This window comes from Crocuta crocuta, unplaced genomic scaffold (genome assembly GCF_008692635.1).
Source record: "Crocuta crocuta isolate KB4526 unplaced genomic scaffold, BGI_CrCroc_1.0 scaffold253, whole genome shotgun sequence".
NCBI classification, from domain to species: Eukaryota; Metazoa; Chordata; class Mammalia; order Carnivora; family Hyaenidae; genus Crocuta; species Crocuta crocuta.
The window spans coordinates 3,683,258-3,702,423 of NW_027529451.1; the positions used below are offsets into that span (position 1 = coordinate 3,683,258).

A 19,166-nucleotide genomic window follows, 5' to 3' on the forward strand; every position below is an offset into this window, starting at 1 on the left:
ATTTGAAAAGACCCCCATTTTAGTTAGTTAGAAAGAGAGAGAGGTTATTTTCCAGATATAGTAGTGTTATATACACTATGTCAGTTGAGAGTGTATAACTCTTAAAACCACTTGATGAGATGAATAGTATACTGTTGTTCTACCTTCAGGTAGGGAAACTGAATCAGAGAAGTTTTGGCCCTTTCCAAATTCAGACCTTCCCAAGTTTAGACCCAATTTATAAACTGTTTATTTTAAAATAGGTCTGCACTTACAAAAGAGTTGGAAAGATAGTACAGAGCATTCCGTTTACCCACCCTCTCCTAATGTTAACATTTTGTATCACGATGTGGATCTTACTTCAAGAGCTTTGTTGAGATATAATGCGCATGCTATATAGTTAACCTATTTAAAGTTACCTTTCAACAGTTTTTAGTATATTAAGAGATACGGACAACTGTCACTCCAGTCATTTTTAGAATATTTTTATCACCTCGAAAAGAAGCCCCACACTCTTCAGCTATCTCCTCCTTTCCCCACTTCCCTCCACACGCCCAAGCCCTAAGCAACCACAAATCTATTCTATGTCTCTTCAAATCTCCTAGGCGTGGCATATAAATAGAATAATATTAAATGTGATATTTTGTGACTGTATTGTTTTACTTACCATCATGTTTTCAAGATCCACCTATGCTGTAGCAGGTCTCAATATTTCATGCCTTTTAATGGCCAAATAATATTCCATTGTATGAGTAGAGCATATTTTGTCTATCCATTAATCAGTTGATGTTTATTTGGGTTATTTCCACATTTGGCTTTTATGAACCATGTGAATATTGCTGATAAAGCTGGTTGAAGAGCATGATTTTAGATCTGGAAGGACCTGGTGAGTGTCCTAATACATCACTCCTGAAATAAGCTGACTTATCCAGCCAGTTGCTAACTGGAGACCCTCTCATGAAGGCAAGCCTTTAAGCCCATGGCAGATAGTGGTTTAAACATGCATGTCCTATGAACTTTCCCTCTTCAAAAGAGTTGAAGTAATAGATAATGTTCAGTTTAATCTTTCAAACTCACCAATCAGGTAATTTGATCATCTCCCTTAGGGATGAGGATAAAGGGGCCAGAGTGATGACTTAGCTCCTTAGCTCAGGTGAGCCCAGAAGCAGACCCTTGAGATAAAGGTGAGAATTTGAGTAGTTTCTTTGGTAAGTTATGGAAGAGCTCTAGGGAAATGAGACATGGAAGGGAAGGAAACCAGTAAAGGGTATACTTATGACCAAATTAGTGTTGTGGGTCACTGGGGCACAACCACATCAAGGGCCCCTTAGAGACAGTGCAGAACATGCCTCGGAGTCAAACGAAAAGAGGAGTAGGGTATAGGGTATTTATCCATCAATTTCCATCAGTTTTGGGGGTAAGGAGTAAGTCCCCTAACACTTCCAGGGAAAGACAAGGGGGAGAAGAGGAGAGTTTCTATCCTGAAAATGAGACTTTCTAAGCAGATATTGACTGGTGAGTACTAGAGGTAACCCTGTAGACCTGCACTTACTTGTTTGTAGAGGACTAATTCTGTGTTCATTAAATCCTTGATAATTAGAGCTGGAGTTATATATGAAGAAATATTCCAGTCCAACCCTATCCCCTTTTAGTTTATTGCTCCAGAAGAGATCTCTGCCCTGTATGTTAATATGTGGATGTGGTATGTTAGAGAGAGCACACATTTTGGACACTGATGCTCATGGGTTCAAATCCTGACTTCCCACATATAGAATCTATGTGCAAACTGTTTGAACAAACTGTCTCATCTTAGAACAAGTTCTCTTAATCCATAGTCGTTTCCCGCCCACAACCTCCATTCCAAGGTCAGGTAATACACTAAATGACATGTCTGATGACACTGAGCACGGTGGCTGATATGTAGTATGAATTCAATAAGGACTCATTTTTCATATTTCCTAGGACTAAGGAAGAGATGCAACAAGCAAATGCATTAATTCATTCAACAAATATTTATGAAACCCCTACTATGTGCAGAATTCTATTGTAGTCATCAGTGTACAGTGTAGAGTGGTAAAGAATCCAAATTTCTACCTCATGAAGCCTACATTCTAGTAAGTCAAAAACATTGGGATCCTGCTTTTACATGTCAGATCCTATTTTTATTATCTGGAAAAAATATGGTTCAATGTATATTAGTCACTGGCTTTTAACTTCTCAAAATATAAGCCTCATATCAGACTGTCCCCAAGTGTTCTCTCTCTCCAACCCTTAATCAAACATATTCTGAGAAGCACTTCTCAAATCTTTCTTTGATGTTGCATTAGTTGGATTTTTTTGGTCCCAAGAGACAGAAACTAAATTGGAACTAGTTTAAGCAAAAAGGAGTTTTCTTGAAAAGAGAGGATGGATAAAAGCAAGGGAGAGCAAGAGACATGGCTGGACTTCCAAATAGCTTGAACCAGGGACTCACTCTGCCTCTCTCGTCTGTCCTGTGTGGTGTGGCTTTCTCCACATGTCAGATATCATGCCTTCTCATGGCTCCTATGAGTTACATCTTGCAACATCAGCCATCAGAGAGATGAGCCCAGGCTTCCCAGTTTTCTTGTCCAAAATGCTCAGGAAGAGACTCTAGTTCTACCTTGGGATAGGAATTCTTTATTGGATCACTCAGCTACAGGACATTTCCCACAATAATTATATGGCCAAGGAACTAAGAGTGCAATCTTAGAATCCCATAGGTACCCATAGGACCTGTCAAGACACAGAACCCCAAGAAGGCTGATTCTCATATCCTGGACACCTTTCTGGCAGGAAGCATGTATAACAGCGATTCTGAGCGCTGGAGGGATGAGCAAACAATAGAGCCAGAAGAGGCCACATCTTATTCAGCCCGCACGAGGTGTCCATTAGTAGAAATGAGCCAACAATACATTACTTCCTGCAAATTTGTTGAGCATATTCAAAACAAACACATTAAAATGGATTCTTCACCATTTATGTGTCAGGGAAGTAATAATAATGTCTTTATTGCACATATTAATGTTCTTGAGTGCTTCCAAAGTACTGTGGAACTTCAAAACATTTTCCAGTTTCAGAGAATTAATTAGCTCCCCTGTGGAGCAGCTCACGAGCAATGTTGCCATTTTGGAGATAGAATGATTGAATCGGAAAGGCAAGGGGTATTGAATTATTCATCTTTTCAATAAGCATGTATAAGCACCCACTCCTAGCATGGCTCGGCTGACAGTTATGGGGGCATAAACTGATTGGAATAAAGTCTCTGCTCTCAAGAAACTTTAGTCCACTATGATAAGTCTACTAGGAGAGGTGAACTTGTCAATCGCTAGCCTGAATAGGAGTCCACATAAGGCCAAGATAAGATGGGTAAACATGAGAAGCTAGAAAAAGCTGATAGAGCTGGGAAGAAACTTAAATGGCAGAAGCCCATGAAAAAAACATGATAGGGAATTTAGTCTTCTCTCTGTGGAACAATTGTTAAATATACCACACACACACACACACACACACACACACACACACAGAAATTATTGTGAATTTATACGTGGCCAGTCCTCCAATTCCTTTATTTTTATTAAACAGTAAACCCATTTCTCTCATCTCCCCCAACCTCCACTCTGGCAACCACCAATATGTTCGTTGTATCTAAGAGTTTTTATTTTTTGTTGTTTTGTTTTGTTTTGTTTTTCAGACTCCACATAGAAGTAATATCTCACAGTATTTGTTTTTCTCTGTCTGGTTTCTTTCACTTAGCACAATGCCCTCGAGTTCCATCCATGTTATTACAAATGGCAGGATTTCCTTCTTTTTTATGGCTGAATAATATTCCATAGTGTTATTTTGTGTGCATGTGTGTATGTGTATTTTTCATTATCCATTCATCCATCAATAGGCACTTACGTTGTTTCTATGTCTTGGCTATTATAAATAATGCTTCAATGAACATGAGGGTACAGACATATTTTTGAGATAGTGATTTTTTTGTGTTTTTTATGGATAAATACTCAGAAGTGGAATTGCTGGATCATATGATAGTTCTATTTTTAATTTTTTGAGGAATCTCCATATTGTTTCCCATGGCGGGTGCACTAATTCACATTCCAAATAATCTCAGTAAATGGAAGAAAAATTGATCCATTTACCCTAGTCATCCAAGTGATGAGTTAGACTCACTAGTTTACATTGCCCAGTGAGTTCTGGGTTAAAACTTGCAATAACGTATGAAGACTAGATTGTTTGTATAATGGGCACTGCTTACCTGCTTGGATTTTCATTACCCAGGCAACGTCTGATTCCTATCGGGGTTCTCTTTGTGAACCCAAATGCCATAAGGTGGGGAAATCTATGAGAAACTATGGAGAGATCAGAGACATGCACATGGAGACACCCATATGGAGGGGAACTGAGGTCCCTGAGCCTTGGCTGCTGTTGAACACCAACAGCCAGCACACACTGCCAGGCACGTGAGTGAGCCATTTGGGAAGTGAATCCTCTAGTTGTGATTCCACTGGCCCGAAGCTGACACTGAGTGGGCCAGAAGTGAGCCTTCCTCCCTGAGCCCTGTCCAAATTCCAGATTGAGGCTAATAAAAGATTGCTGTTATTTTAAGCCAAGAAGTTCTGGGGTGGTTTGTTATGAAGAGTACTTAACTGGAACATGTTCCACAAAGGATTCATGATATTAACATCTTCTTGCCTTGATCCCATTTATTTAAGTCACTCCAAAACTATTTAGATTTCAGAAAATCAACTCAAGTGCTCAGAAAAAAAATGCATTTCTATTTCTCTAAAGAGTTTCAAATAGAGAATACAATGAAAATTTCAAGAGATTTCCTTTAGATGTAACATTACTGGAATATATCGATTTTAAAACAATGCTTACCCCTATTTCTAAATATAGTTAAACTGAAAACACCAGTAAGTAAGGTAACATTTGTAACATTTGTGACATACATAATAGGTTTTACCAAAGCCCCACCTCTGGGCCAGAGGGGCTCCTGCTGTGATGTGAAGGTCATTGGATACAATGACCCTTAAGTGGTAGGCTTCCTTCTTAATTCACTAATCAAGTTACAAATATAGCTTCTGATACTTCCTCTCTTCTTTTTTTATAGGTTGTCAAGACAAGTCAGGGGCAGCAACCAATCAGCTCCTCGTATTAAACAGCATATTTTGCTGAGCTGGATTTGACTCCTGGTTGCTACAAAACAAATCTAAGTTTATATCAGAGGTGACAAACTCCATGCCATGTCATTTATCCTTTTTATAGCATGGGTGACACCGATGGTCAGCAAGTCTTGTTGATGATGGTGTGAATCAACTAGAGCAGAAAGCATCCAAGTCTAGAGGTTTCCTCTGTCAATAGTTAGAAATCATTTGTTTTAATGAAAAGAAAACTAATTAAAAAAAGAATTCCTCTGCTATTGCTTACCCTATATATCTTAAAAGATACTTGTAATCCCTGTATTAACAGGGCTAACCACTATTAATACTGGAGTGTACATTACTCTAGACAGAAGTCCAAACATATGTAGATATTCACCTTGATACATTTAATGATTGCCAAGAGACAAACATATTGAGATTTTACCATGTAGTATGTGCTTACTTGTGAAGTAACTGTTTCACAACTTTCACTTAAAACACAACGCAATGAGGTAAATAACATAAACCAATTACACCTCTGATGAATTGGAAGTTCAAGTCTAAGATCACATAGCTAGCAAGCAGAAATGTATAGCTCCAAACCTGCATCTGTTGACTACAGATGTTATTTTTTATTATTGTGTCTCTCATATTGTGCATCTGATTTTTTTTGCATCTAAAATTATAACTATAATTTATGATAATATTCACTTAACTCATTTATAGCCACAGTGTAACGTCTGATCAGTATTCGTTTATAGACATCCATTTTATAAAAACATTTCACTATTCCGGTCTTGTTAGAAATTTCAGTTCTTGTTTTGTTGGTTTTTTTTTCTAATTTTCCATTAGTGTAAACAACACTGCAATGCATAACCTTGTAGATAAATCTTGCTGTATATCTGTTATTTATTTGTAATGATAAATTTATAGAAGTACAATCTTAGGGACAATGACCTCCAAAAATGTTATACTTTCAAGAGTTACATCATATTTTCCTTCAGAAAAAAAGTTATACCAAATTACATACCTGCTATCCGTAAGTCCCAAGACTTCATTTAACAAACAAAAGTAAAGCAAAATAAATGAACAAACCTTAAACCACAAAAAAAACACAGCCTTTCCAATCACAGTTTCATCTTAGAAATAGAAGATATCTTACCAGTCATATTTTCTGATCTCCTACACATTATGGACCTTTTTTTTCCATAGAACAACCCCGATCTAGGGTGGTAGCCATCCTACAATGCATAGGAAGTGGGGGTAGAAAATAAAAGACAATTTTAAATATCCCTAAACTACACAGCACATTTTTTTTTAACTCTCAGCAATGAAATACTGTTCAAACTATTCTAAAATGCATCCACAATAAGAGAGCCTCATTGGGAATGAGGAGACCTTGGCAGGCTTTCAACATACTTGACACAGGTCATGGAATGATAAACATTTTTTGGTCATTCTCCACCTGGAATGGGTTTGCTTTAGGTGCTGGCAACTGAGTACCTATCACTTGCTCTATGCAGTTGCCCAACAGCTTGGTTTCTCTTGCTTCTGGGAATTCAGCAAACAGAGGTAGGCTGGTCAGTGGGAAAAGAAAAGTGTCTAGAAACAAAAATGAATGAAATACTTTTACATTGCTAGGTCAGAGGAGCTGGGAGTAGAACTGTATGTGCCCTCTCCTGCCCCAAACTCTCAAAAATTCCATCACCCAAGTTCCTTTAATTCTAGATACGCAGGGATTTAGCAGTGTTTAAAGGAGAAAACGACCTTCAATGGACTAAATTTTCCTCGAGTACCCGTTAGATATAAGACAAGGCTAGATGTTGCAGTGGAATCCTAAAAAAGAAAAAAAGAGGTAACACAAATGAATGACGCAATAAGAAATTATTTAAAAAAAAACTACAGGTATGTGAATTCTGCAATTGATTGGCAAGTTGACTGCAACAGCAAAGAGAAGGGGAAAGTAATTCTGCCTGGAGTGAGGGGTGAGGGCTGGGGTGGAAACAGGGCTGTAGAAGAAGGTGGTATCTGTAGATGCCCAGAAGGCTGGTTTTTCTGGCCCCAAATGCTTGTTTTATTCATTTATTTATTTTGTTGCAGATCTGCTAAATAATTTGTTATTTAAATTATAAAACCAGTAATTTGCTTTCATCTTAGCAAACACACATGAACACACACACACACACACACACACACACACTTTCTTAAGGTCTATATATACTTTACACTCCGTTTTGGCTGTACATTCAAAGTCATCCCTGCAATGGGAAGGCAAATTGAATTCTAACACCATCTTCCGCTTTGGGAAACTAGACTAGTTGGGGGTGGGGATCAGGGCTTAGGACTCGTAGCCAAAACTTTATGCTTCAGGAACTGCATGGGGAATCATTCTGATATTCGAACATAGAGCCTTCGGGGAATAGCTCACTTTATTCCTATTAGCCCCGAACAGACTACTACGTACAGTACTTGGCACCCAGTAGGCCATCATTTGCCATAATAGATTTTAGGCATCCGCCTTTTCCCCATGAGAGGACAATCAACGCATCACATTATGCTTCTTTGGCCAGTTTTATTCAGCTCTGATCTCAGTAGTTAAAAAAAACAGGAGAGAGAATGGGGCCGTAGCTTCCAGAGAGAGGAGCTCTGCACCGCCCGGGTGCGAGGAAAGAAGGCGAGGGAGGCGGAGGGAGCCCAGACTCCCACCTCGGCTCCTCTCCTCCCGCAGCAAACGCTCGGCCCCCGCCTTCTCTCCCCATTCCGGACCCTGCACCCGGGTGGCGAGAGGGCAGCGCGGGAGAGGCGGCGGCAGGGCTCCGACTGTCACGTTCGTTCCCTGCTGCTTTTCCAGTGCCCAGCCTCCTCGCCCCTCCTCCCTAATCCTCAGCCGGGGTTTGGAGGCGATTCCCCTCTAGTGACTGAGACGCTCGCATCTGGGCGAGCGGCGCTTNCGGCGCCGCAGCTCTGGCAGCTCACACCCCCAGGCAGACGCATCCAACGCCTCCTCCCTGCGCCACCACGATGGAGCAGCCACCCCGGCCCGGGACTGGCGCAAGGTAAGGTGCAGCCGCCTGTTGCTTTTCGCAAAGCGCGGTGTCGTCCCTCTACCCGGGTGCCTAGGCCGTACCTTCCGTAACTAGTAGAGGGGAACTCTCACCCCAGATCAGAGCCACGTTCCAAGCCCCGGTCCCCTGGGCGCAGACCCGGGGAGAGACCCCTCCTGGCGTGGGGAAGTCGACCCTCTGCTCGCTTGCAGCCGACTGCTGTGCAATAGTCTGCAAACTTTTGTGCCCCCCTCCCTGCGCGGTGCTCACCCCGTGCCGTGCAACTTGCACGTCTAGTCCTCGCGTGCGCCCTTCCCCCCGCCCTTCCCCACTACCCACCCCTGACGTTTGCCTCTGCCCATTTCTTTTTCGGTGTTCTTGCTAGTCGACTTTTCACTCGCTGCAGCTCCCGCTAGAGAGGCGAGGGCTTGGGACTCAGCAGTGCTCATCCTGCTTGTGAGGGTTGGATAGGAGCAGAGACCAAGACGTAGGACGGGTGGGACATGGGAGGCGGCTGCGGCCACCCTTGGGGCTCTGTCTAGCACGGCAGGAGTCGGTCCATGCTTGCGTATGCCACCCCGAACTCGGTAATGAAACCCTCGGAGTGGCTTGCGGCTGTGTGCCGCGGGAACGGCAAGTGCAGATCCGGGTGGGTGAAGTAAGTCGTCTGGGGAGGGAAGTGTTGCTGGAGGGGTTGGGGTGGGGGGGAAGCGAGGGTCTTGGGTGGATCTGGTTGACAAGATACCAAAGGGCTCTGCCTTTAAAGTGGGCGAGGGGCCAGTCCTAGCCGTCACCTGACGTGGAGGAAAAAGGATTGGAGTCCGGAGAGCTCTGGCCCCGGTGTGTAAATAGAGATGGGGGAGGGGCTGGGCACCTGGGGAGGCGCAGAGAGGCAGAATGGAGCCCTGGAAGGCCAGAGCCCGGGGGGTGGCGGGGTGGGGGGACTTGGGAGGGCTTTTGGGTGCCTGGGATGGGGCGATCTTCCTCTCCAGGAGAAACAAACCTCCAGGCGAGATTCTGAATGCGTTGGCGTCTCAGGCGGCGACTGAGTGGTCAGATCAGGGACCAGGGATGCTTTTCCTGGCTCTAAGGGGACCAGAGCCCTCTCCTTTCTCCGGCGCCCGCTTATACACCCTTCCACCTCCGCAGCCGAGTCCGTAGACCCACGCCCACCTTCCCTGCCGGGCCCTCTGGAGTCAAGAAGGTCTGCAGAACTGCAGGGTGGGAAGGGGATTCCTGGTCCCCAGGAGAGGCGTGTGTGCAGGGTGGGGGTGGGGGGAGTCCCCAGCGCCAGGAAAGTAGACAGGGGTTCGAACCGGTGGGAGGAGAGCGCAGGGGCGGAGGCTGCAGTGGGGGCCACCTTTCCCCCCGCCCTTCCGCACATCGCACCTGGGCGGAGCGAGGGAGTGGGGGAGCCCCACGCTGCGCCCGCAGGCTGGGGAGCCGAGAGCTGGAGGGCGTGCGGGGAAACGCAGGGCGAGGGGGTGTGGGCATCTGATGAGGGGAGACTTGGCTTCCAGGCCGGGGCCGCGGGCAGAGGTGGGTCTTTCCACGTTTGGGCCCCTAGGTGGGTCCTTCTGGTTGTTCCAGGCGCTTTAACGGATGCGGGAAGGCGAGGCTCTTTCCTCCTTTGCACCCCAGCAATCTGGAATGGAAGACCATTTGCGGGAGGGGGCCTAGACTGCTTGTTGCAAAGGAGGGGCGGCCCCCGGGCTCCGTTTATCCAGGTGGGCTACCAAAGGCCTGGAAGCACCTCGTTTAACCCTTCTCTCTCCGAGGAGGTGCACGCCCCTCTTCAAGCAGCGCCTTTGGCTCGGAGTCCAGTTCCGGGTTTCCCCTGGCCCATAGAAGAATTTGGAGGTTGCGTGGGGCCAGAGCCGTTTCCAATCCTCCGGGCCTCCTTGCTCAGGCCTCCCACGTGCAGGCTTTGGGGGGGCACAACCGTGTCTGCGGTCGCCCGGTAGAAGTCTGCTGCTCTCTCGTAACCCGCTGGGAGAAAGCAGAGCTCAGCGCAGTCTCCTTTTCCGGGCCCCACGCCTTGGCCAGACCCTTCCGGAAGAGACGTCGACTTGCCAGGGCTCCGGGGGAGGAATCCTGAGGTCGGTCACTCTCAGCCTGGGGCACCCCCGGAGCAGCCAGCTCCAGTGTCCCCGCGGCCACCTTCAGAGCCCCGAGGAGCGGAGCGGGAACGGGGATTCCCTCCGCGCAGACTCCCCGGTGCGGCTCCCAGCACAAAGGCCACACCCTCACAGGCCAGGCATCGCAGGGGACAGAGCGTTGGCTTCTGCCGAATTACCTGGACACCTGAGGTAGGATCCCAGAATCAAGTCCCTCACCCCGCGAGAATTTTACCCCCAGAGCCAGTTTCCTTCCAGAGGCTTATCACCTGGCTTTGTGCTCAGGCCACTTCCCTCTGCGTGGAGAAACAGGTTGGAACAGGTCCTTGGGGAACTCTTGAAGGAAGACTTCAATTCCACACCAAAGTGTCCCCGTCCGGCCCGGCCCGACCCCTACCCGCTTGCTGAGATAGCCTGGGGAGACAGGTAGTAGTAATAATAATCGGCGCCAAGGTTTACTGAGCCCTTACTCTGTGCCAGGCACTATTCTTGATATTTTGCCCGAACTGTTTTAATTTTACTCCTCACAACAACCATGGAGAACAGTTATTTTTCCCTCATTTTATGGGCGAGGAAACTAAACCATGGAGAACTTAAGTTATTTGTTCATTGTCATTCAGCCAGTAAAGTGGTGGAGTTGGTTAATCTTATAGGTAGAGAACCTTGGGTGTGTCCTAAGCTCCCAGCCCTATTCGGTACTAAAGACCTTTTGTCCACTACAAAAAGTATGGGTGAGGGCTCCCAGCCCTTTACTCCAAACCCTGGAGGCATACTAGGTAAGTGCCAGTCCTTGCCTCTAGCACTTGGGAGACGGATGGGGAATCTCACCCCTCTCAGAGTCTGCTGGGGTGCATCTTTGTAGAATGGGATCCTGGTGCTGGAAGCAAATTTAGGAAACTGGATGCTGGCAATGAACTTCTTTTCAGAAGCTTTTGGTAGACATACCCTTTTAAAATATGAGGAGAAGTGGAAAGGAGGGAATCCGAATGTGAGCAGAGATCTCTAGTTACAGACTGTAGAAACTGCATTTTGCACATGAGTCCCGTTCTAGTGATGGAGTCACAGAATATTAGAGCGAAAGGGATCTCAGCTATCACTGTCCCCAATCCAGAAGCAGGGAGGAGATTCGGTGATGTGTTCAAGGCTGCTCTGTGCGTTCCTAAGACAGCCAGTAGTTTCTGACTCTTGGTCAAAATAAACTACGTTGATGTATAAATAGATTATGTCCACTGCATCTTAAAATTAATTAGGGAAAAACTTATTAACCAGAAAAAAATATCATATAACAGATACACCATCACAAATGTGCCTCATTTGCGAAAAACTTACAACCAAATACTTAGAAACCTTCAAATCAACAACATTTAACTAACCAGGCAAACCTTTGGATGACATTAAATAAAATTGAATGGATCTTCAATCATTTTAACAGTCTTTTTGTCAAGAGGAGTAGCCCTGTCTGGCCTCACTCCCAAGTATTTGGAAAAAGAGGAGAAGACCTAGTAGATCAGAGGGGAAAATTCTTCTGAATACAATGAAGTGGGTATGATTTCTTACCCTTGGGCCACACTTTAGGGTGATGCAAATCTGAGGCAAAACAATGTCTTTTTAGTAGATATAGTGGATATAGAGAGGCTCGGAAAGGGGAAACGTAGTTCTTTGCCACTTTCTCACCCACGGAGACCTTATAACAAAGGGACCTTCTTCAGCAGCCTAGCGATTCCATACAGCCCTAGTCATTCTTTAGGACAGAGTTTTGGTTTCTAAGAACATCCCATGTCTTTTCTCTGTAGCTAGGGTATATCAGGATGTCCTGCCCCCTGGAGACGAATCAAGAAAAACTCAGCTGGAGTAAACAGAGAGGGGGATTGGGAAAAGCCTGTTTTCTTAGAGTCACATGTGGGGTGAGAATATAGGCAGACAGATGGTGGAAACTTGGTGCCTTTATGTCACCTACAATAGGGTTTCCATTCCTGATGTTGTGACAAGCCAGGACAGAAGCCCTCAGGCAGTGACTGGGGGTGGAGAAGGAGAAGGTGAAGGTGGGGGTCAGTGCTGTCAAGAACCTGGAGTGGGGGTGGATGGAAGCTTGGCGGATAAAGGGATTTGGGGTGACAGGAATGGCCATAGAGAGCCTCCACGGAGATACAGTTTTTCCCCCTTCCCCACCTACCCACCACCTCAGTTTGCCATCTATGTAGGGTTGACCGATCTGAATCCCAGAGTCCCCAGTTATCTCTCAAGGGGAGCATTCACTTTTTTGAGAATTTATGGGAAATGAATATTGTTTTATGCAAGTAAGAAAAAGATATGCATAGCTACTCTCATCTTCAGGGCGTACCGTGAAAATTCAAATGATCCCAAGAGGAGTAGCCTTCTGAAGGTGCAGATGCTGGTTTTGTGAGATTAGAGCAGTGTTGGAGGAAAAAACATGTACCATAGAAATTAGGTAGGACAAAATCCAAAAGTAATGGTCTCTCTTTTAAGAACCACAGGAAGAAGAATCCTTTTTGATCTGGGCCAACATCCTGGTTCCCAGTTCGTAGCTTTTCAGGGATGACAGGAGACTTAGCTGGAGCCTCATCCTGTTTATGTGGTTGGCATCCTCTCTACCTCTTTTTCTGTGGCTCCTATCTGGTGTAGTGTTAAAGGGCCCACACAAGCGCTTCTGCGGGGACAATTCTTTTCGTGTGACTCTACCTTAAATCATATAAACTGATATCCGTTTGTTGGCAGAATAGCAATTACTATTAAACAACATGTTCTGGGGAAAAGATCATGAAAAAAAAACAATGAAGACTTTTCATTCGGAACACAATGAATGAAAGCATTTATGCTATACATAGCATGAATTAAAATTCTCAGTTTGGGTTAGATATTTGAAAATGAAAACATAATCAGGGACTGGAACATCTGAGCTTGACCTACTTTTAGTAACAAGAGAAGCCACATAATAAGTTTCTGTGGAGTTTGAAGAAGACGTTGGCGGAGCGAAAAAAGGTTCACTACGTAGAACTTGAGAAGCCTTACCCTCATGTATTTTATTTTAAATAAATATGTAATATCTTAATTTATATTTAAGTTTGAAGATTCCATAAGATCAAGAAATCTAGTATTTTATCTGCAGGTTGTGACTGTGGTGAGCTTTATTCTACAAGTGGTTGGGAATCACGGAGGAAGCTTTTATAATTTATAATTATATATCCCTTATAAAAACCCAGTGAATTAATACATTGCAACATGGCATATGAAATGGCCATTTTATGAGAGAATGAAATCTCCAGTCTTCTCAAGACCTAACAGCCTTTGAACACACTATTTTCCCAAAGGGGATGAGTTATTGGCAAGGGCAATATAATTCATTTAAAGTAAATAAATGAACAGATATTTAGAAAGAACCACCCTGATGAAAACAGATTTTTTTTCTTTAAGAGGATCAATGAACAGGTCAGTCAAGTGTATAAAATTTGTGGTTTCAGTTTATCCCAAGTTCTCCGAGCTGCTTCATATGTTAACAACTCCCCAGTGTAAGTGTCACTACACTTTCAAATAGTTTTTTTTTTTTTTAAGAAGAATTGTGCCTTGCCTTAGAATGAAATTGGAAACAGGGGTCTCTGAGTGGTTCAGTCGGTTAAGCATCTGACTCTCGATTTCAGTTCAGTTCAGGATCCCACATTCGTGGGATCTAGCCCCACGGAGCCTGCTAGGATTCTCTCTCTCCCTCTCTCTCTGTCCCTCCTCTACATGTGCTCTCTCTCAAAATAAACATTGTTTAGAAGAAGAAGTAAAATAGAAACCGATAAAAAATAAAATACTGTGGGCCATTCTCAAACACAGAATAACACTTGACAAAATGAAGCGTGTCTTCAAATGCAGATGCGTTTCCTTTTTTCTCTCTTTCTTTTCTTTATTTCTTCCCTTCTGTTCTTTCTTCCTTTCATTTTTAGGCCACTGATACAATTTCCAGTCTACATGTGAGCATTCAGCACCTTGCTGAGAGAGTTGGCTATTTCAGGACGAATGCTTCCCCTGGTGAGGGCAGGGAGGAGGTGCAGTGCACTTGTACGTTTGTCCAAAGCGAAAGCACACAGGTCACAAAGGCAGACACACTGGCTTTCTCTCTGGTCTCACCTCTTCGCTTCTGATTTAGGAAAGCGGTGCTGGTAAAGGCCTGCTTACAGAGGGCTCCCCCTGATAGCAGTGACTAAGCAGTATCCTTTCCTTTTGCTACTCTGGGAATTTATGCACTGAGAACAATCCTGGTCCGGTCTGCTGACCTTCCCTAGACATCTGGTCAGCAGGGATTATCAGGCAAGCATGTTTTCCGTTCTCCTACAAATTGTATTTAAGTTTGCATTGGCAAAGGTAGGTACCCTTCTGCCGTGGAATGTTTTATTGTCGTTTATTCAGGTGGTCAGTCTGTTTTTTGGTGGCTGCTTAGAAACGTGTCCCCTAGACAAAATTAATTCCCTTCCCTGATGCAAGGTAGAGGGTAGGCACTTGGTGCCTGAAGTACCTGCCGCAAAATTCAAGAAGGAGGGAGGACTGATAGCCAGCTTCGTCAGGAGGGCGAAGAGAGAGGTAACCAAGATCCAGCACGGGTAGGTATAGGAGAGAAAGGGGGTGAGAGAAGTAGGTGAGGAGGGAAAACAGACCACTTGAAGGAAGAAAACCCAGCTATGTTCACAGAAAGACTAAATGAGATTTGGTCGTACGCCAAACCCGAGGGATAAGATTTAAAAGGCATAAAAACAAGAAGATAAAAAAAGCTAATGGGAGTGATAAAGGGACGAAGAAGTGTACAAGGAAAAATAATGTACCCAAATAATTCCTCAAGGTGTAGGCCAACGGACAGGCAGGCTAGCTGCTCAAGCCAGAGGGCCTGGTCTCATACCCTCATTCCCCTGTCCCTTGTTCATGTGGCTTCTCCGCCACCAGGCCAATGGCTCTTCATCCCATTGATGCCTTTGGCAGTCTGCCAAGCTTAGGGACCCCAGAATGATGTGTTTAAATGCTTAAAACGCACTCCAGAATATTATAACAGTAGACACGCACACACAACGTGCACACACACACGCGCACACACACAGGCATGCACGCAAGCACGCACACCATTGTAAGCTCCTAATGTATGTGTAACACCGAGATCACTGATCATTTCTATCAGTGGCAAAGTCACTGGTGCAATACATGTCAGTATTGTAGCCTGTATTTATGATGGAATGAAATACGAAACCGTCGTTCAATGTTAGTAAGCCAAGTTGTGGCTTTTTTTCTGTTCCAGTTTGTGGATCACTTGAATTCTATTGCTAAAGGCCCTAGAGGTCTGCAACCCCAAGAACCTTGGATCCATATTTAGTATCTGCAATTAACACTGTTAGGAGTGCATTGGAACAGAGCTCCTAGCTGCGTTTATCTCTCTAGGATCGCTCTCTCTCTCTCTAGACCAATTTTCACTTCTCTGGCCCAAGGAACTGGCATTATCGGCCCTCTTCCTAGGAATCACGGTTGTAGGTAATGCTGGGCAATGGCAAATCAAAAACACTGTTAGCTGAAAGAGACTCACATCAGGGGCACAGGCAGGCTGTGGGATGCCTCTGTAAGAACTAGAAAATAGACTCCCTTGGAGAAGCAGCAGCCTCTGGCTCCCGGCTCAGTGAACATTGGCCTGTATCTCAGATCCCAATGGCTGCCTTGGCTCCGTGCCCCATCGCCTTGGCCAGTTTCACCTGAAGTGAGGTTGAATTACCAGACTACATTGCATTTCAGCTGAAAGTTGTAAGTTCCCCTCCAACATTCTTTTCCTCAAGGCAGAGCCACCACAATGGCTTTTAAAGGTTCACTTCCTTTCCCAGTCCACTTTCTGCTTATCAGGAAATAGCCTCGGTGCCGGCAGGTGGATGGAGACCCATGGGGAAAGGTCCGGATCAGGAGAACTGAATTCTTAAACTGGTGAATAAGGCCATGCATGATAGAAAGGGGACTGTGGTCATAGAGTGTTTTCTAAACGGATGGCTCATATTGTCCTGTGTTACCGGAGGATGACAGGATGTCCCTGATTGTGAAGATCACCATGTTTCTGTCTGTTCTATTTGGTGAAGTAGAACCTGCTTAATAGAAAAAGCTTTCCTAAGAAAGCTTTTGACTTTGCAGGAGGAGGCAACATCTCAGAAAATATCCTGTTTCTATGCAGGTACAGTATTTGGGAACCAGACAACCTCATTCCCCTTCTAGCTTTGACCTTAATCAGCATGATGTCTTTGGGATGGTTAAGTTGACTGCCCTCTGCTCTACTTCCCCAGTAGACTGAAGGCTTTCTAGAGCCCCTTCCAGCTCTGTGGTCTCTAATGTCAAGGATGTGTCTGGCATTGTTTTATTTAGACTCCGTCTGGTGGCTTTGCTGTTCAAGCTCACTTCTCTGCTTAGGCCCTCCAGCCCTGACCTGCCGTAGAACCAGTCATGCTGGGTAGACAGTCCACAGTCCTGAGGGTCTGTTGACCCCCCAGAGCCCTTCCAGGAGCCCAGAACAAGAGGATGGTGGTGGTTGGCAGAGGGAGTGCTAGAGGGAAGTACAGCTGATGGGTAAGAAGGGATCGAGTAGGCAAAGGGTAAAAGCATTGCTGAGTTTCCTTGCAGCAGTAACTGTCCTCAGGAAAGTTGTAGAAAAGATGAAGGAGGGGGTCCCTGAAGTTTTGACTGGGTGCCTATCTTCATAACCCTGTGATGTGTCACTTCCTACTAAAACCTTGCAGATTACCCTTTGTTGTTTTACTGAGGACGGTTACATCCTTAGTAGGGCTTCATAGTTCCTTCCTCAGCTGGTCCTGCTTGTCTCTCGCCGTGTCACCTTCGTAGGTACCTCCTGCACTCTGGTGTCGCTGAGCTGACGTGTTAGTACTGGGTAGTGCCACCAATTGGTCACATTTCCTTTTTCCAGCTCTGCATTCCATGATATCATGTTGATAGCTCAAAATCCTCTATGGTAGGATTATTGGCACCACAGCAACCCACAGACAGTCCAAAGCAGGGCTTTTTTCCTCAGAGAATCCGTTGTTAAAATTTACCAGCAGACACCACTGCCCTGGCCCCACCAGGGACCTTGTGGTTGCTACCACAGAACGTGCCTTTCCCAGTTCCTAACAGTTCACCTGACTGGGTCCCCCTCCTTTCTTCTCTTTTTCCTTTCTTCTGTCTCTCCTTTCCTTCTGTTTTTTTCATCCAGGCGTCTATCCAGAGGTAGCCAGACTTGATTCTAATTCCCCTTCTGCAACTGAATGGCAGGGTGAGTGACTCTGAGAACATTTCTTAACCTTCAATATGCCTAAATATCCTAAAACATCCATTTTCTCTAGGTGAAATGAATATAAGGATAGATAGTTGTGAGGCTTACAGGAGTTAATATGTATAAGGTGCTTTGAACAGCATCTGGCATATGATAAGTACCACTTAATTCTTTGTTTTTAGTATGGATCAAAACATTGCTGATTGCTTACTGTGTGCCCAGCACGGAATATGCACCCATGAAAGGAGGCTTAATAGAATAAACACAAAAAAGAGGCGCCGGGGTGGCCCAGTCAGTTAAGCATCCAACTTTGGCTCAGGTCATGATCTCACCATTCGTGGATTTGAGCCCCGCATCGGGCTCAGTGCTGACAGCTCATAGCCCGGAGCCTACTTCGGATTCTGTGTCTCCCTCTCTCTCTCTGCCCCTTCCCAGCTCACATTGTGTCTCTGTCTCTCAAAAATAAATAAACCTTTTTTAAAAACTTTAAAAAAATAAATTAAATAAACACACAAAAAATATTCAAGAACAGAGGCCGGTTCGTTCTTCCCGTGGGGCCAGGGGTATTTGAACTGGATCCTGAAAGGTTGGTCAGCTACATGTACCAAACTGGCAAGATAGGCAGAGGCGTCCCAGGAAGAGGGAAGCCATGTGAGCACAGGTATGGAAGTGGGAACAGCATGAGCTGATAGGGTTTTGTGTAGCTGAGCAGGAGACCGTGGAAGGAGAGTCTTTGATCGTGTCTGGGTTCTGGGTTATCCACGGGAAAGTGAGCTACAGTCTCCTCTTAGCTCTGCTCTTCTGTTGCCCTGTGCGAGGACAGATCTGAGCTTTGGTTTTCCCGAAAAAGTCAGAAATCCAGGATTTTATGTGAAACCTCCTGATGTTTAATGGTTGGACCAACTCAATTAAAACAGAACAGAACAAAACACAAAACATATCCGCAGGCTGTATCCAGCCTCCTGCAGAAGAATGGAGTTCTAGGCTCCCAAGCCTGTGTAAAGATGATAAAATCTGCACTTGGAATTCCTGATTTTGAATAAGATTCTGCCATCAGCTGTGTGACCAGAGGTGAGAGTCCCTTCAGCTCCCTGAGCCCCGGGTTTCTGCTAAATGGCAATCATATTTCTTATCCTACATAAGTTGCTGTGAGGAGCCTTTTGGACTATGGAGATAAAGCCCTCGAAATGAACCAGACATGACTTAGAATTATTCCTAGACACTGTGTGTTGTGTTTGAGCCATCCATCCAGTACAGCCTGATTTAAGTCACCCAACGATACCGGAATGTCCTTATCTGCTTTTTCAGTTTTAACACTAGATAAGGGAAGGGACATGTAGGAGTCTTTTCCCTCTTTGTTCTGTTAGAAACACGAAAGAGCTTGAGCTTCCATTGTGGAAGTCTGTATGTCAGAGATCCAGGTAAAGTTCTTGATTGCTTCCGCATGGATTCAAGACCATGGGGAAAGATGCCTCCAGCCTCTGGGGGGGGGGGGGGGGGGGGGGGGGGGGGGGGGGGGGGGGGGGGGGGGGGGGGGGGGGGGGGGGGGGGGGGGGGGGGGGGGGGGGGGGGGGGGGGG

General features: G+C 45.2%; 1 protein-coding gene across 5 annotated transcripts in view; it reads left to right on the forward strand.

Moving 5' to 3' along the window:
- LRRC3B (leucine rich repeat containing 3B) overlaps window positions 1–19,166 on the forward strand; it is a 294,459-nt gene that overhangs the window by 193,184 nt on the left and 82,109 nt on the right. For 2 of the 5 annotated variants that reach the window (XM_077760696.1, XM_077760698.1), the window contains exon 1: window positions 10,285–10,497. The exons of 1 other annotated variant lie outside the window; for it this stretch is intronic. The gene's annotated coding sequence lies outside the window, so the exon portion shown is untranslated. Of the gene's footprint in view, window positions 1–8,114; window positions 8,201–10,284; window positions 10,498–19,166 lie in introns of those variants that run through there. 2 more of the 5 variants (XM_077760697.1, XM_077760695.1) reach the window with 2 other exon arrangements.